The following is a 19095-nucleotide window of genomic DNA, read 5'->3' on the forward strand; positions in this document are numbered from 1 at the left end:
AAAAGTCGGTACCACAACACCCTCATACAGCCTTCTCTTTACATCCATTCTAAGCGAACGACATTTAAACACTTTTTTCATTCCTCCCAGCACCTTTCCTACTTCATTTATTCTAAACTTCACTTCTGCATCTATTCTTCCATCTACAGCAACATGTGACCCTAGATATTTAAAACAATCTACCTCCTCAAGCAACTCACCATTCAAAACTATATTCATCTCCCTACCATCTATCAACCTCGTACACTTCATATATGTGTGTGTGTGTGTGTGTGTGTGTGTGTGTGTGTGTGTGTGTGTGTGTGTGTGTGTGTGTGTGTGTGTGTGTGTGTGTGTGTGTGCGCGCTCGGTTTTTTAATGCTAGACACAATATGGTAATTTCTCAGTTTGTTGCCTTATTTCAGCCACAGCATCAAAGCAGAGGTCTTGTATCAGCATAATAAAAAGTATTTTTATTATGCTGGGTTGCTCTAACCCACTGTTTTACAACAGGGACAGATGAAGCTTTAAACGTATGTGGGCATCACCAGTCAGTGTATTCATTAATGAAAACGGACATTTCAAATTTGCCTCTTGTAAAGTTTACATGTTATTCTCTTCACTTGGCTTGTTCTCATATGCATCTGAAGAACTGTCATCAAGCATTTATTATATGTTGTGAGAAACTTAATCGGTTTCACAGATCTGTATTGAGAAAAGAAACGTATTTGGACATCTACAAGCTCATTATTGATGAAAAAAAAGCCTCTGCAACCGATACCTTGGTCAGGTACACATTGGCTTGCGAGAAATGGCAGTATTAAAAGAATCCTTCAGTGGTGCTCAATGAAAACTCACTTTCATACTGTTGCTTCCTCATGTGATAAGTATATATCATGAGAGCTCCATTCTGTGTGCGTTGCTGATGGCAAAGAAGTATATCTGACATTTTCATACCAGTTTTGAGTGATACTGAAAGGACGAATTTGCTTTATCAGAAGGAAGAAGCTGATCCCTGTAGTCTTATCAATGAGCTGCAAAACTTTACACTTCAAATGCTCAGAAGAATTTTGTATCCTGACAGTGTAAAGCTAGAAGTTGACATGAGTTTCACTTCAGTTTTTCTTCCACTTGAAAAAGTTGATTCTATGAGTATTCTACCACATGGCCAACAAGAGTAAGGCTAATTTAATTTCAAAGGAAGATTTGCTTACATTCAGTCAAGATGCCACAAACTCCTTATAAGAGATTTGAGAAGCAGGATTTGCCAGTTAGGTAGTACTGGAAGGTTCTCAATAATTCTCATGGTTCGGCCACATGTAAGGGTTACCAGTGAGGTAAGTGGAGGTATTTTGTAAAGTCATGCATTAAATTTTATGCTTTTCTATCTATAATGTTTTATTTACGTGATTGTTTAACTATGTAATTTTATCTCAGTTTGTATGCTAAATAATTCAGAGTATTATGTATATAGTATATGAAAACTCTAGATATTTTGGATGTCTCCGAGTTGGTAACTGTTGCTTTCCCGAGAATGCAGTAGATCATTCTAGTACATACGGAGCTTAGCCTATATAATGGTGGGGAACGAACTAGAGGAGTGTCTGTTCAGTTTCAGTTGAGTTCAGTGTCAGTTAAATGTCAGGGCAGATTGTAAAGCTCCAGTACTTATGTAAACAGTGAAATGAAGTTGGGAAACATTAAGCGTAATTATTTGAAAAATAATGATCGTGAAATTAAGATCCTATTGTTTATTTATGATGCCTGAGCTGATCTCGTTGTTGAACACTGAAAGGCCGACCAAAAGAAGAACAACTCACTGGCCAACGTCCTTACTATACTGAACTACTGCTGTTGAAACCTATGGCAGTATAGGGACGGGGACAAAACAGTGGTGTCAGGAGTGTCGATCATTAGAAAAGTGCTGTAGTGAGTCAAAACTTCAACATGGAGACAGAAGGTGTACAGACAAGAGGTCAAGCTAGGCAGGAGGAGGCATGTCTGACAGCAATCATGAAGCTATTATAATCACAGAATGAAGGACAAAAAGAACTCAAAGAACAATTACAGGCATAAAATGGAAGACAGAAAGAAATAAAAGAACAACTGCAGGTATAGAATGAATAACTAGAGGTACAAAGTGAAGAGCAGAGAGAACAATATGAACAGCTTCAAGAGGCATTACACATGCAACAGAGGGAATTATAACTGAGGATGCAAGGACAGCTAGATGGTTTCATGGGGGAAATGAAAAAAAGAAAAGCAACAGTTTAAGAAGGAAATACACACTGAACTACTGCAGCAGAAGTTTGTGGTAAGCAATAATGGGACGGAGTGCAGGCAGCATGTAGGCGACAAGTTGAAGCATGTAGATGTTCCATTTTTCAGGCAGGTCATAGTATAGGATTCAAGGCAAGAAAGGTGGCAGTTGTGAAAAACTGGCCAGTTCCAACTTTTGTGAAGGAGCTACGGAGTTTCCAGGGTTTACTTTTTGTCAAGGACTTTGCAATGATAGCTGCTCTACTACACAAGTTGTTGGGGAAGAGGAAGAAGTTTACTTGGACTGCAGTGACTCAGAAGGCCTTCGATGAAATCAAGCATGTGTTGGTAAGCTCTCCAGTATTGCCATACCCAGATTAGAGTCAGCCTGTGATGCTTGTGATCATGGTATTGGTGGAGTCCTGTTGCAGAAGGGCGAAAAAGAGTATGCGGTAGCATAATACAGCAAGAAGCTCAGCTCACTGGAGCGGAACTACTAGGTGATCCGTAAGGAGCTCTTGGCAGTGATGAAGAGCCTTGATTTTTTCCATCTCTATTTGTATGGGTCCTACTTCTTCATCAGGACAGACCATGCTTCACTCGAGTGGCTGAAGATGTTAAAGAATTCGGAAAGACAATTAGCACACTGGCTTGGGAAACTGGACCAGCATGACTATGAGGTGCAGCACCGTCCTGGGTGGGTACATGGCAATTCTAACAGTCTGAGTCGCCGACCTTGTGACCCAAATGCCAGTAGTGTAGCAAAAAAGAAGATCGTAGCAAGAAATGCAGTCGTACTGCAGTGGCAGGGCCAGTGTCAGCTGGAGAAGACCTGAAGAGGATGCAGATACAGGATGCAGTCTTACAACCACTGCTAGAGTGGCTGCCACTGAATACATCTTGGGAAGAGGCTTCTAGGTTCAGCCCTGCAACTAAGAGCTACTAGAGTCAATGGGACCATCTTTGTTTAAACAACAGACTACAGAAGCATAGGTGGGAGACACCCGATGGCCTCAGCAAGTATTAGCAACGGGTGGTTCCAAAGAAAATGAGGTCTGAGAACTTGGATGAGTCCCATAACCAGATTACTAGTGGGCACCTTGGAGTGAAGAAAACTCTAAGCCAGCTGTGACAGACGCTCTACTGGACTGACATGCGTCAGGACATTGAAGATTAGTGTCGGTTCTGTGATGAAATGTAGGCCTGTGAAGAAACCTGGTAGTCCCCGTCTTCAGCTGTACCAAGTGGGTGCACTGATGGAAAGAGTTGCATTGGACATTGCTGGACCTCTGCCACTCACTGAAAGAGGAAACCAGTATATACTGTATGTGTTGCCATGGACTGCTTCGCAAAGAGGCCAGAAGCCTATGCCACCCCCGATCAAGAAGCTACGACTGCTGCTCAGGTGTTGGTTGACCAGTTTTTCTGTCATTTTGGGATGCCACAAGAGCTACATTCAGACCAGGGTAGAAACTTCGAGTCTTCTGTGTTCCGTGAGTGCTGCAAGTTACTAGGGATCAAGAAGACCAGGACATCCCCACTAAGGCCACAGTCAGATGGGATGTTGGAGAAATTCAACTGCACCCTGGGACAAAAACTGTCCAAGTATTGCATAGAGGAATAAATGGAATGGGACAAGAAATTGCCTGGCATATCGGTCTGCATCCCGAGTCTACTGGCTACACCCCTGGAGAACTGATGCTGGGCCATGAGTTGTTTACTCATTGACTTGTTAATGGGAAGACCACCTGGCGAAAAGGTGTCTACAGACGCCTCCAGAAGATCTAAAGTTTTCAGGCAAAGTGATGAAGTGCAAGTATGATGCCAAGGCAAGTGAGATGCACTTCAAGAATGGTGACAAAGTATGATTATACATCCCTCAGTGAAAGAAGGGACAATCACCGAAGCTGCAGAGCCTGTGGGACGGGCCTTGTACTGTGTTGGACCGCCTATCAGGCGTAACATACCGGATTTGGGGAGGTTGGAAATCTTACCCAAAAGTGGGCCTATAAAAGGTACCGGAGCCAACCCAACCCTGAATCACATCTTTTATACGTTTCTGCCCGGAATCGTGCTAAGTCTGTTCTTCGCTCTGCTATAAATGATTTCATCCGTACAAAATGCTCTCAACTCTCTAACTCGAATTCTTCCCGCTCCTTCTGGCACCTTGCCAAAAACATTTCTAAAAACTTTACCTCATCATCCCTCCCTCCTCTTTACTACTCTGATGGCTCTGTAGCTATTTCTTCTACTGATAAAGCAGATCTCTTTGTTCAGACTTTCTCCTCCAATTCCACCTTAGATGATTTTGGTGCTGTTCCTCCATCACTTTCCCTCTCTGACTTCCTCATGGCTAACATTAAAATTTCTTCAGCTGATGTATTTTCTGCCATCACAGGCCTCAATACTAATAAGGCATATGGGGCTGATGGAGTCCCTCCTGTTGTTCTCAAGAACTGTGCTTCTGTGCTTACACCCTGCCTAGGCAAACTCTTTTGCCTTTGTCTATCAACTTGTACCATTCCTTCTTGCTGGAAGTTTGCTCTCATTCAGCCAGTCCCAAAGAAGGGTGACCATTCCCAACCCTCTATTTATCGTCCAAGTGCTCTAACATCCTGTATCTCAAAAGTTTTAGAGTCTATTCTTAATAGAAAAATTTTAAAGCATCTTTCCTATCACAACCTTCTTTCTGATCGTCAGTATGGGTTCCGTTAGGGACGCTCCACAGGCGATCTTCTCACCTACCTTTCAGACTTCTGGTCATCCTCCTTTCGGGACTTTGGCGAAAGCTTTGCCATTGGACTTGACATCTCAAAGGTTTTCGATCGAGTCTGGCATAAATCTTTAATTTCCAAACTGCCCTCTTTCTATCCTTCTATCTGTGCCTTCATCTCTAGCTTCCTTTGTGGTCGTTCTATAGCCATTGTTGTAGACGGCCAACGTTCTTCTCCTATATCTACAGAGGTGTTCCTCAGGGCTTTGTCTTATCACCAACTCTCTTCCTTTTATTCATCAATGACCTTCTAAGCTGTACATCTAACCCTATCCACTCATACGCTAATGACTCCACCCTTCACCTTTCCATTCGATTCCCACAACGTCCATCTCAGCAGTTACTTCAACAAACAAGGGATAATTCTATGGCACACCTAATGTCTGACTTGGCTCGTATCTCTGACTGGGGTAAAAATTATCTGGTTGTTTTTAAGGCATCAAAGACTCAGTTTTTGCATCTATCAACCCAAAAAATCTTCCACAGGTATGCCCACTAATCTATCTATCTATCTATTGCCAGATGCCATAATCCCATAAGAAGTGGTCATTTGACTTCGAGTTATTTTTTTTATGGGGAGGGGCACTAACCCTCCACCAACCCACTTGTTGACAAGTAGGGAGCACATATGGTTTGGTTATATGGTTACCACCCAGCGTAATCCTGCATCATCGTTGAACATGTTTGGGGTTTCATTTGCTCGGGACTTATCTTGAAAGGATCATATTACATCTCTTGTAAAATCTGCTTCCAAGAGAGTGGGTGTGCTAAGCCGACTCCGTTCCATCTTTACCCCCGCACAATTGTTGACTCCATACAGGGGCTTTATCCGCCCCTGCGTGGGGTACAACTCTCATGTGTTGGGAGGCTCCCCACATGCGGCTCTTCTCAATAAGGTGGAATCAAAGGCTTTTCGTCTCATTAACTCTCCCCCTCTTACTGACTCCCTTCAACCTCTGTCTCTTTGCCGCACTGTTGCATCTTTATCTCTTTTCTATCGCTACTTCAATGATCACTGTTCCTCTGAACTGTCTGCATGCATTCCTCCACCTCTATGACGGGCGTGTAGCACCTGTCTAGCAACAAACTCTCACCCCTTTTCTGTCCAACTCTCTAATGCAAGAGTTAATCGTTACTCCCAGTTGTTCATTTATACAGCAAATCAGCTCTGGAACTGTCTCCCTCTGTCTGTATTTCCTGCTTCCTATGATCTCCAGTCTTTCAAACGCAGTGTGTCCAAGCATCTCAAAATGAATGGACCTTGAATTTGGTTCTCTCTTGTATTTTGTTTTTCTCTTGGAAGGAACAGTTTTGTGGGCTCGTTGCCATTGGTTCCTTCTTCCTCACATAAAGATAAAAAAAACGTAATTAGTCTCTGGATGTACCATGGACCAGGACAGTACATCTGGGTCCAAGGAATCGCGGTCACCCACAGCCAAGGATGTAAAGGAGGATCACGAAGCTGAAGTACAAGAGGATGACGATAGTTTCCCGAGGGAAGAAGTGAATCAGGAAGAGGACCAAGACATTCCAGGAGTGAATTGTGTGAAGGAGCAAGGACATCACCACAAGTGGCATAGGAGACCTGATAAGTTGATGGATTATTTTATACATAATTAAATGTTTAGTTTGGATAAAAGATTATGTTTTAATATATTGTGCAGTTTTGTCCGGATGACAAAGGATTAGGGAGGGGATAGTGTTGAGAAAAGGGATAATAGTCAGGTAGTACTGGAAGGTTCTCAGTAATTTTCGTAGTTCAGTAGTTTGAGAGCTAGCAGTTAGCCTGCTATTTGTGAACGGAGGTATTTTGTAAAGCTATACATTAAATGTTATGCTCATTTTCTCTATAAAGTTTTATTCCTGTCATTGTTAAACTATGTAATTTTATCTCAGTTTGTATGTTAAATAATTTAGAGTGTTATGTGGTGTAAGAAAACTCTGTATATTTTGGATGTCTCCGTGTTGGTAACTGTTGCATTTCCGAGAATGTAGTACATAAACACAGGGAGTTTATAAAAGGATGAGGAAGGGACTAGAGGAGTGTCAGTTCAGTTTGAGTTTAGTTCAGTGTTAGTGCAAATTGTAAAGCTCCGGTGCTTGTGAAAAAAGTGAAGTTTTCAAGCATTAAGTGTAATTATCTGGAAAATAAAGACCGCGAACTTAAGAACACTGTTTATTTATGACACCTGAGCAGATCTCGTTCTTGCACACCGAAGGGCTGACCATAAGAAGAACAACTCGCTGGGTGGAGCGATGTGACGTGCGTCTTCTCTCGCTGCTCTCGTGCGCGCTCGCACGTGTGTGTGTGTGTGTGTGTGTGTGTGTGTGTGTGTGTGTGTTCTTACCTAACTGTATGGACAGGAATGAGTCAGGCTCGTACTGTCCCGTGTATTAAACCATTTTTATCATTCATATCCTTTAAATTTATTAATAGTTTTGGCACACACTATTTCATTCGGTGGTGCGTTCCACCGATCAATTGCCCTATTTGGGAAACTTATTTTCCTTATGTCTTTATCGCCTCTCTTTTCATGTAGTTTTTTGTTGTGTCCTCTTGCTGAAGCTTCCCCACAGGTTATATACTCATTCATGTCTATTTTCTCTCTCCCTGAGATCCATTTATATAGCATAACTATGTCTCCTCTTTTCCCTCTCTTCTGTAGTGTTGGTAGATCAGTTTTTCTAGTCTTTCTTCATAGCTTAGACCCCTTCAGCTTGGCACCTATCTTGTTGATGCCCTTTGTACTTTTGCAGTCTTATCAATGTGTTTTTTGTGATGATGATTCCAGAGTACTGATGCATACTCCAGGGTTGGTCTGATGAATGATGTTATTATCTTTCTCAGCATGTCTTCATTTATATAGTATGTGCATCCTATTCTCATAATAACAAGCAGGGTATAGCCTACATGTTATGTACACCCGAAAGCACTAGTTCCCCCCCTCCCCCCCTTGTAGCCGGAGTCGTGGCCAGTGAGCGACCAGGCTATCGAACACCGCACACCCAAACACCGCCCCTACCCCAACCCCAGTGTAAACGTTGCTGGATAGATGTGGAACGGCCAAAGCTGGTGATGTTACAATGTGTCACGATTGCTTTTAAAGACAATCAGAACCAGTAAGGTTAAGTATATAAGAAAAGCACGAAAATGAAAGACCTACAATGTATTGTGTTATTGTCTATATACTTACGTCCTATATTATAATGTTACAAATAATTATACTATACTGAACAACATCTGTTGAAAGATGAAAGATGTCTTTTCTCATTCATTCTCGCCCCCACCTCCACCACCCTTCTCTCTGGGTTCCTGTCTCCACCAAGCCTCTCTGTTACCCTCTCTTGTCCCCCACTCCCGCCCTTTGTTAACCAACATAAACTAAGATAATGGTGAAATGATCCGTCAGGTATTCATCATGTTAATATTGTCATACATCTCTGTATTAAGCACCAACAAATCAATAACATTGAATACTTCGGTATACCGGCCGACTATTTCATCCTATAGTAAGCTGTTACCTGACATACACATTACACACTGCATGTTGGACTTTGCGTTACAAGGACATACGGTTGTATATCGTTAACATAGGTTATGTGTGGTTTTTTGACGTCTATTAATTTATATTAACGTGGCAATTTAAGCCAAACATTACAAACACGTAAGGTTTATGTTCCTGTCTTTACTAGATGAATGTAACGAATCAAGGTTCGGCTCTGACGAACCTCAAACTCTCTGCCTTAACGAAAATAATTATTCCTCTTGCCACAACAGTGACACAATGTATACGACTGAATGCTGGTCAGTCGTATACATAATGCCATTGTGACACTGTTGTGGCAAGAGGTCGGCATATTGTCGTTAAGACAAAAAGTTTGTGGTTCGTCATTGCCGATCCCTAAATCGTTTCGTTCATCCAGTAATGAGAGGAACGTAAACCCTCGGAGTTTATAATGTAAAGCTTAAATTGCCACGTTAATATGAATTACCTGACGTCCAAAACCACACATAACCTGTGTGTATGTCACGTAACAGCTTACAATAGGATGAAATAGTTGGCAGGTATACCGAAAGTATTGTATGTTATTGATTTGTTGGTTCGTAATGCACCTTTTCTGTCCAACTCTCTAATGCAAGAGTTAACCGTTACTCCCAGTTCCTCATTTATGCAACAGGTCAACTCTGGAACTGTCTCCCTCTGTCTGTATTTCCTGCTTCCTATGATCTCCAGTCTTTCAAACGCTGTGTGTCCAGGCATCTCGAAATGATCGGATCTTGAATTTGGCTCTCTCGTATTTTGTTTTTCTCTTGGAGGGAACAGTTATTGCTGGCTCATGGCCTTTGGTTCCTTCTTCCTCACATAAAAAAAAAAAAAGTATATGATAATATTAATATGATCTATACCTGACGGATTTCAGCATCTTAATTTATGCTGGATAACAAACTGCGGGAACAGGGTACAAGAGGATGAAGAGACGTTTAGTGGAGACAGAAACCCAGAGAGTATAAGGGTGCGTACACACGGTCAGACAGTGCCCGACGGGCAAACAGTGTTACCAGACACCGATGGGTAGAGGGAATGAGTGCTGATGACGTCAGAAGCGAGAACATCACGTGCAGTGGGTCTGGCAACAAACAGTGCTACCAGATGTAGCTGTCGCCCTCAAGCTCTACACGTTAACCGGGCAAAGACTGGCGGGCCAAGTTGTAAACTGAGATCACACACAGGTTCGTGGTTCAGTTGCACTCTGGCCCTGAGAGTGAGGTTGTTCTTGGCAGAGTTCCGTGTGGTTAATGACAGTATTATTAGTATGGTGGGCAGAAAGAATAGATACAAAAGAAAGAAAATTGCACTATGCAGCATTATAATTGCTACACTGTACGAGAACAAGGACGTGCGAAAAAGGGAATGGTGCAAGGAGTGGTTACAGAAAAGAAGTGCAATGGGAAGCCATGTAACGATACTAAATGAACTACAAGAAGGGTACGAATCAGACTTCACAAACTACATGCGAATGGACCCAAACTCATTTTACGATCTTGTAGAGAAATTAAAACCATTTATAGCCAAGCAGGACACACTGATGAGGGACAGTATTTCTCCAGAAGCGCGTGTAGAGGCGACACTCCTTTTTCTCTCAAGCGGAAGCTCCTACACATCACTCCAATATAGAACAAGAATATCAAAACAGAGTTTGTCTGCCATTATACCCGAGACATGCCAAGCCATCTATGATATACTCAAGGATCAATACTTGCAGGTAAACTTGTTTTGTCTGAAAGATAATACTGTATGGTGATTTATATAGTGGTGGTATCAGTTCTCTTTATCGAATCATGTGATGAGGCTTCGGACATATTTTCAATTTGATCATTCACTATATATATATATATATATATATATATATATATATATATATATATATATATATATATATATATATATAGAGAGAGAGAGAGAGAGAGAGAGAGAGAGAGAGAGAGAGAGATGTCGCCAGACACAGACGTATAGATACAGATACCGTATGTCAGTCCCAATACGGCAACTCGGGCTCTGCCAGTAGACCAGTAGGCAGGATGTCTCGCTCATTTCGACACCCATCTACCCCTTATGAAAGCTATATTGTTTACGTACTGTGCAATATCATGCCACTGTGTTAAATAAATTATAACATCTTTATTATGTGGAATGGAGAACATAACTGATGTATTGTGCCAACTTTATTTCAATTATGTCAAACAGTAATGTACATGGACTATCTTAATAACTAACATACACATATGGAACAAAGTGCCCAAACCAGTTTCCTTATCCCTTTATACAAAATCCACTAGGGTATGCATAATATCCTAAATAGCTTATCCATAGTTAATCATTATTCAACAATCTTAGTTGCTGAGGAAAGCCTGCCTAATTTCCCTAGACATGGAAGGTCAGATATCAACTTCTGCGCGTGGATTCTATTTTCATCATTCATTTGCCGGAGATCGTTGGCAACAACATTACCAAAATCACTTGCATTATCATCCTCAGCTCCAGATAATGTCCTTAGTTGGTGGAGGGCCTCTTGAAGGACGTCATGTCTCGCGGTACTCACACATGGCCTTTTGGGTGCTCTTCTCTTTTGGTGGTCAAAGGTGGGTCCAGCCTCTGGAGATCGTACACTGGCACGAGAACTACCTGCCACGGGAGCATCAGACGGAGTTGTTGTAGGGGCTGATGGAGTATCGTCAGGTCGTCGTAATAAAGGATCATCGAAAATCTGTAAACCAGCAATTGAATATGGTTCTGTTAATGCTGGGACAAAATCATGTAAATAATGGACACAGATGAAGAATAAAAATATTGGTGCAAATGTACGGGTAGTTGGAGGTCGCCGCCATCCCACCTTTTTCGTATTACAGGATGTTTAAGATAAAACGTTACCAATCACTAAATAAGGAGTAGGACAGAGAGAGAGAGAGAGAGAGAGAGAGAGAGAGAGAGAGAGAGAGAGAGAGAGAGAGAGAGAGAGAGAGAGAGAGAGAGAGAGAGAGAGAGAGAGCCAAAGGGCGTGGGAGTGATGGACTTTTGAATTATATAGGTTATAATGGGAACAAATAGCTGTTACCTCTACGAAGGTTAGTGCATGTCTACTAACAGCTGTCTTAAATTATTTACAGACGCCCAAAACCCCAGAGGAGTGGAGGGGTATAGCAGAAGGGTTTTCAAAGAAATGGAACTTTCCAAACTGTATTGGAGCCATAGACGGGAAACACATTCTGATCAGCCCTCCACCTGCTAGTGGTTCCTACTACTTCAACTATAAAGGATCCCACAGCATCATATTATTGGCCGTTTCCGATGCCAATGCAAAGTTCATATATGTGGACGTAGGGACCAACGGAAGAGTAGCAGACGGTGAGGTGTGGGACAATACTTCGCTCTGTCAGCATGTTCAGAATGGAACCGCGGGTTTGCCAAATGATGAGGTGCTTCCCGGTAGTTCTAGGAGATTGCCATATGTGTTTGTAGCAGATGATGCATTTCCATTAAAGCGTCATAACATGAAACCTTTCCCCTATCGAAACCAAGACCTAGGACAACGCATATTCTCCTACCGACTGTCAAAGGCTCGACGAACTGTTGAAAACGCGTTTGGAATACTTGCAAACAGGTTTCAGGTATTTAAGAAACCTATACATCTGGAACCAAAAAAGGTAGAACAGATTGTTTTAGCCTGCACAGCACTCCATAATTACCTTCAGACAGACCCTATTACTCATCATCTGTGTTCTCAGGGTGTTTTAAATGAAAACAGTACCCCAGGCGCTTGCACAGTTCATCCCCAGCTACTACGTCTAGAGAGTGGACAGCAGAATTCCACGATCGACGGCATAACCGTGCGGGACCAGTACATGCAGTATCTTAATGTAGAGGGTGCTGTATCCTGGCAGCACAGACTGACGCTATAACTGACTTGGGACATACAATGAAATAGGGAAAGCCCGGTAATGTTGTTATTAACGTATGTATGAGTATAACATGGCATGAATTAACTGGTTAACAGTATATATACTGTAAGTATGTGTTTTAATACATAGTTATTGGATAGAAATAAATATTATTTTTCTTGGGAACAACTTTTTATGGTACAATACCTTCATATCCAAAATTACTTAGACTGGATCAGAATTAATGACGGGGACTGTACATGCGTTGTAATCCCTGTAGGCCGTAGCTTCGTAACCGGTGTGTCACGCTACACTTATCTCGATTTTTATCGAGATAAGGCCATATCCCTGGTTTCACAGAAGGTAATATACTCCATTACTACATAAAATTCTATGTGAGGTGTTTGAATAGCACACACACACACAGTGATCATCTCTTGAAGGAAGCTACTACTAACTACTACTACTAATTAATAATAATAATAATAATTCTGTCAGAACCCTCCATGTTGAGAGAGAGAGAGAGAGAGAGAGAGAGAGAGAGAGAGAAAGAGAGAGAGACAGAGATTGCATACGTACCTCAGAATCAGAATGTTCCTCGACGATATCGTCCGGAACGTGGGAATCCATATTTGACACTGACTGGCGTATTTTGTCACCATTGGTGAGGAAACTGAGTTCATGGAAACACCATAAATGTTGGGATATAAATATCCTCAGTGCCAACCCCAGACTTTTTAGATTTCTCCAATTTCCGGAGCTCTCGCCTATACTGATTTCGAAGAGCTTCAATTTTTTTCTTTACTTCTGTTGTGTTTACAGAAAATCCACTCTTTTTCACCCCATCGGTTATTACGTTAATTGCCGCCACACGTTTATTTCTGTCTCTATACACTTCAGCTTTCACATTCCACAAGCAAGGATTCTGTTGGTACAGGTCTATTAATAACAGGGTTTCTTTCCTACCCCAATTACAGCTTCTTGTCTCTTTGATGGCTGTAGGGCTGGTCATGTTGATGTAGAGGGTGAGACCTTAAGAACTGACCGCCAGCAGTCGTGTTTTTTTTTTTTTTTTTTTTCCGGCCTATCAACCATTGGGGCCGAAGCCCCTGGTTATTAAGGCCATATATATATATATATATATATATATATATATATATATATATATATATATATATATATATATATATATATATATATATATATTGTTACGGAACAGAGAAAGATAACGTACAGTTTAAGTGAGAATGCTAAAAATCACTATTGTCCCGTAAAGTTCCAGGTTCAAAACAAAAGAGTTAGGTAAAATTACAAGTTAAAGTTTAATGCTCAAACTAACAACAAAACATTCAGGACTCATAAGGATAATGTAATGGCAAAAACAGGTTAAATATATGGTTAACTGCAATAGCCTCTATTAACACGAAATTAGCAAGAGTAAATTTATCTAAGTCAGCCCTGATAAAATGAGATACCAGATAATACTCAGTGAATGCCAGATAAATAATTACAGATACAAACTATTATCAAAAATGACTGACATAAAGAACCCCACACGAATTACAAAATCTTCACTAGGCCTACAAATTAAACTTATGCTATACAGTACAAGAAAAAATGCAACAACAGTTATACTCAAATTACACACAGCTGCTAGATGGTTGGAGATTTCTTGAGCACTCACAATAATAATATCTGTACAGGGGAGGACAGAGATGTGAACAAAATGAGGAGCAGATCTAAGTGGCAATGATGCAGAGACTGAGCTCATTATATAGGGGCTGGCAGAGCTTGATACAACTTGTAAGAGGGACGCGCAAATGAAGCCATGGGGACAGAGAGCTGAAAATCCCGCAAAGTATAACAGAGAGAACGACTTACTCTACTATAACGGTAGAAGGGGAGGACTGAGGCAGAACACGCTCGTGATCAAACATGCAGCATACTGAGCGTTAAAATTACACAAAGGATGATGAAATCATAGGCTATGTAACACCTCCCCACAAAGAAAAAAGAAATTTACAAAGGAAATTTCTTATTACTCTAAAACAATCTGTCTAAAGTCTAGATAAGCAATCTGCAATAACATTTTCTTTCCCCTTGACATGTTGTATGTCTAATGAATACTCCTGAAGAAGTAGACTCCATCTTGTCAATCTCTGATTTTTATCTTTAAACTTACTAAGGAATTTCAGTGGGTTATGATCGGTATAAATGACTATGGGGTCAAAACCAGAACACAAATAAAATGAAAAATGCTGTAAACCCAAAATCAAGGCCAAAAGCTCTTTCTCAATAGTTGAGTAGTTCTTTTGAGGTGGAGTGAACTTCTTACTGTAATAAGATACAGGGTGTTCAATACCCTGATCATCCTCTTGCAGCAAAACAGCCCCAGCTCCTGTATCACTTGCATCAACAGCCATCTTAAAAGGCTTAGCAAAATTTGGAGTAGCAAGCACTGGCTGACTTAATAGAATAGCTTTAAGTTTGTTGAAAGAGGATTCACAGTTATCAGTCCAGACAAATTCAACTCCCTTTTTCAGTAGGTCTGTAAGTGGTGATACAAGAATAGAAAAGTTAAGAACAAATCTCCTGTAATAACCTACCATTCCCAAAAATCTTTGTAGCTCTTTCCTACTTTTAGGTCTGGGAAGATCACTTATAACCTGAACCTTAGCTCCTGGTGGTGCAACATGTCCATCACCAATTACATACCCAAGGTACGGAACTTTAGCTTGACCAAACTCACACTTTGATAAATTAGCTACAAGATTAGCATGAACTAAACGGTCAAGAAATTTACTGACATGGCATAGGTGATCTTTCCAGTTGTCACTGAAGATTAATACATCATCAATATAAACAACACACCCTGCCAAACCCTCTGTTACAACATTCATGAGCTTCTGAAATGTGGCTGGTGCATTCTTCATACCATACGGCATTACAGAACATGCAAAAGCCTTTCCTAGTGTTACAAAACATGAGATCTCCCTAGCACGTTCAGTCATAGGTACTTGCCAGTATCCCTTTGACAAATCAAACTTACTTATGTACCTAGCCTTTCCGATCTTGTCTATGCAATCTTCCACACGAGGGAGAAGGTAAGTGTCTGTTTTGGTTATCTGATTAACACGTCTGTAGTCGATGCAAAGCCTCTGTGACCCACCTGGCTTAGGGACTAGAGTGACAGGAGAACTCCACTCGCACTGACAGGGCTCAATCATCTTGTGGTCCAACAGGTAGCCAAGCTCCTTCTCGATGAGAGGAACTTTCACTGGGTTCACACGGTAAGGAGGCAATTTAATTGGCTTTGCGTCTCCAACATCGACATTATGCATCAACACAGTGGTTCTTCCTGGAGTAGCACGGAACACTTGCGGGTACTCCTGCAGTAATGCCGAAAACTCCTGCCTTTCCTTGGGAGGTAGATGAGAAAGCTTAGTCTGGAGATCATTCATGATATCAGGATTCTTCCCCAAACTATCACTCAGGCTCATACTGCATGGGAGAGCTTCACTTGCAGATTCGGGTGGAACAGCTACAGTGCAGACTGGATTATTTTCGTCCCGCCTGTGATATAACTTTAGCATGTTGATGTGACATAGTTGCTTGCTCTTTCTACGATCTGGTGTGGCGATGACATAGTTGACATCACTGAGTTTCTTCTCCACGAAATAAGGGCCACTAAACTTAGCTTGAAGAGGTTGCCCATGAACTGGTAGCAGAATCAAAACCTGATCTCCTGGCTGAAAGTGGCGTAACCTGGACTTCTTATCATACCAAGTATTCATCTTCTCCTGAGCAGCTCCTAAATTCTCTCTCGCCAGCTGTAAAGCAGTGGACAGCCGTTCTTTGAAATTCATCACATACTCCAGCAGGTTGACGTCATCTTCCTCCGACAGCCAGCATTCCTTGAGTAACTTAAGGGGTCCTCTTACTTCATGGCCAAACAGTAGTTCAAAGGGTGAGAAGCCCAGTGATTCATTTGGAGATTCTCTTGCAGCAAACACAACGAATGGAAGACCTTTATCCCAGTCTTTCTGATGTTCCAAACAGTATTTCTTGAGCATCGATTTGAGTGTTTGATGATATCTCTCCAACGCTCCTTGGGTCTGGGGATGGTAAGCTGAAGACGTGATCTGGGTGATGCCCAACTCTTTCAGAAACTGCTTGAAAACATTTGACATGAAATTACTTCCCCGGTCTGACTGTACCTCCTTGGGCAGACCAAATTTTGTGAAGAACCCTAGCATTTCCTTAACCACGTTCTTTGCTGAGATATTTCTAAGTGGAATGGCTTCAGGATAACGAGTAGCCATATCAATCATGGTCAACACATAAGAAAATCCTGAAGAAGTCTTAGGAAGAGGGCCCACAACATCCACCAACACACGGGCGAAAGGCGCCTCAAAAGGAGGAATGGGAACTAGAGGTGCAATCTTTTCGGTCTGATTACACTTCCCCACAACTTGACAGGTGTGACAAGACTTACAATACCAGGAAACATCCCTGAAGATACCTGGCCAGTAGAAGTGTTTCAAAATGCGTGCCACAGTCTTCCTCACTCCAAGGTGTCCTGCCAAACTGGAATCATGAGCCACTCTAATGATATCCTGCCTACAAACACGAGGGATGACAACTTGATGTACAACCTCCCATTCACAGTCGGCTGATGCTGTTGGGGGTCTCCACTTCCTCATAAGTACTCCTGACTTTACATAATAACAAGTAGAAGCACCGGCTGACTCTTCTTCACTGTAAGCAGACTTAGCTAGACCTTTCAACTCAGGGTCAGCAACCTGCAACTCAACCAACTCTTGACGAGACAAATTATCAACACTACGGGGTACTGCCTCATCTGGTGAGTGGTTCAAATTAGCAAGAAAAGTGTCAGCTAGGATAACATCATCATCATCATTATCCTCTAAATCACCAGTAACTTTAGACTTAGCCCTAGTGACAGCACATGCAGGGAACACATCAGGGACATCACAATCCTGGGACGCAGCCACTGGCTCACTAGACAACTGAGGAGCTGGACACACTTGACTTCCACCAATATCATTTCCAAGTAAGAAAGTTACACCTGACATTGGGAGTGTCTCAACCAACCCAACCATAACAGAACCATTAACAAAACCAGACTCTAAATTCACTCTGCACAGAGGAACAGAGAAGTAATTATTCCCTACACCTTGTAAGATTACAGTTTCATCAGAGGAATTAAAATTAGAGCCTAGAACACTGGTCAGCATAAGGGATTGGCAAGCACCTGTATCACGATATATTTTAACTGATTTCCTGTCATTACTGTCCAGAGGACTGACAAAACCATCAGACAGGAAATTAGCACATGAACTCTTGAGAGTGTCACCCACGTTACTGCTCAAAAGAGGAGCTCCATCATGAGAATTTAAGTTACCCCTCAAAGCAGGTTCAGTTAACTCAGTTAAAGAATTCTGGGAACTCTCAAGAGTGGACACTAGACCAATTGACTGAACATTTAAAGACTCCTTTTTGTTCACATCACGCTGTCTCCTGAAACATCTCTCCGTAGTATGACTAAGCTTACTACAATAAGTACATTTACTTTTCTGAAATCTAGAGGTGAAGCTGGTATTTACTTCCTGAGAAACATCATCCTTTATTCTCTTTCCTGTTACCTGTACTCTGAGTAGAGGCAACGTACTTACTCTCAGCTTTCCCTTTTTCTCTAGAATATCTCTTGTGAGTGAGAACATACTCATCAGCTAAAACTGCAGCATCAGACAAATTATCTATTCTTTTCTCATCAAGATATAGGCTTACATCTTTACTAATACACCTTTTGAAATCCTCCAGCAAAATCATCTGCTTAAATTTACCAAAATCAGAATCCACATTCTTAGAATTTAACCACTGCTCCAACAAATCTTCTTTGATTTTTGCATACTCAACATGGGATTGCTTATCTTGCTTGTAAGTTGTCCTAAATTTTACTCTATAAGCTTCAGGAACAAGCTCATAGGCCTTAAGAATCAAGCTCTTAACTACATCATAATTATCAGATTGATCCTGAGGCAAAGATGCATAAGTTACTTGAGCTTTACCGGTGAGAACAGTTTGAAGGAGTACTGGCCAATACTCCTTAGGCCAATTAAAACCTGTAGCTACCTTCTCAAACAACTGAAAATACCTTGTTAAATCAGATTCATTAAAAGGAGGGACAAGTTTAACATTTTTAGCCACATCAAAATCATCAGAGTAAGATGATCCAGTTCCACCTTGTTTCATGCGATACTCATGGTCTGCCTGAATCCTAGCAATTTCAACTTGTGCCTCAACCTCCCTAGCACGGGCCTCCTGCAGGGCTAGCTGTAACTTAGCTAATTCAATCTGCGTTTGCTCATTTGGAGGAGTTACATTAAACAAGCTTTCATTAATCATGGCAACAATTTGATCTTTAGACTGATGAGAGCGAACAACAAATCCCAATTGTTGAGCAACAATCTTAAGTTCATTCTTTGTTCTGTTTTCTATATCACACACTGTTTGCACATTTGACAAAAAATCTTTGGCTTCATCAAGTGTAGAAATAGTAGCCATCATGAATATATCACAGTCACAAAATATCAAACAATATCCTTATGATAATATCCTGAAT

At 41.4% G+C, this 19095-nt stretch overlaps 1 pseudogene; it reads right to left on the reverse strand.

The window, feature by feature from the left end:
• Window positions 1–10891: 10891 nt before the first annotated feature.
• LOC145406142 (uncharacterized) lies at window positions 10892–13461 on the reverse strand (annotated as a pseudogene).
• Between the last annotated feature and the right edge of the window lie 5634 nt (window positions 13462–19095).

The sequence above is a fragment of the Coenobita brevimanus genome, chromosome 69 (assembly GCF_032717465.1).
Source record: "Coenobita brevimanus isolate Jiangsu-jjx chromosome 69, ASM3271746v2, whole genome shotgun sequence".
NCBI lineage: Eukaryota > Metazoa > Arthropoda > Malacostraca > Decapoda > Coenobitidae > Coenobita > Coenobita brevimanus.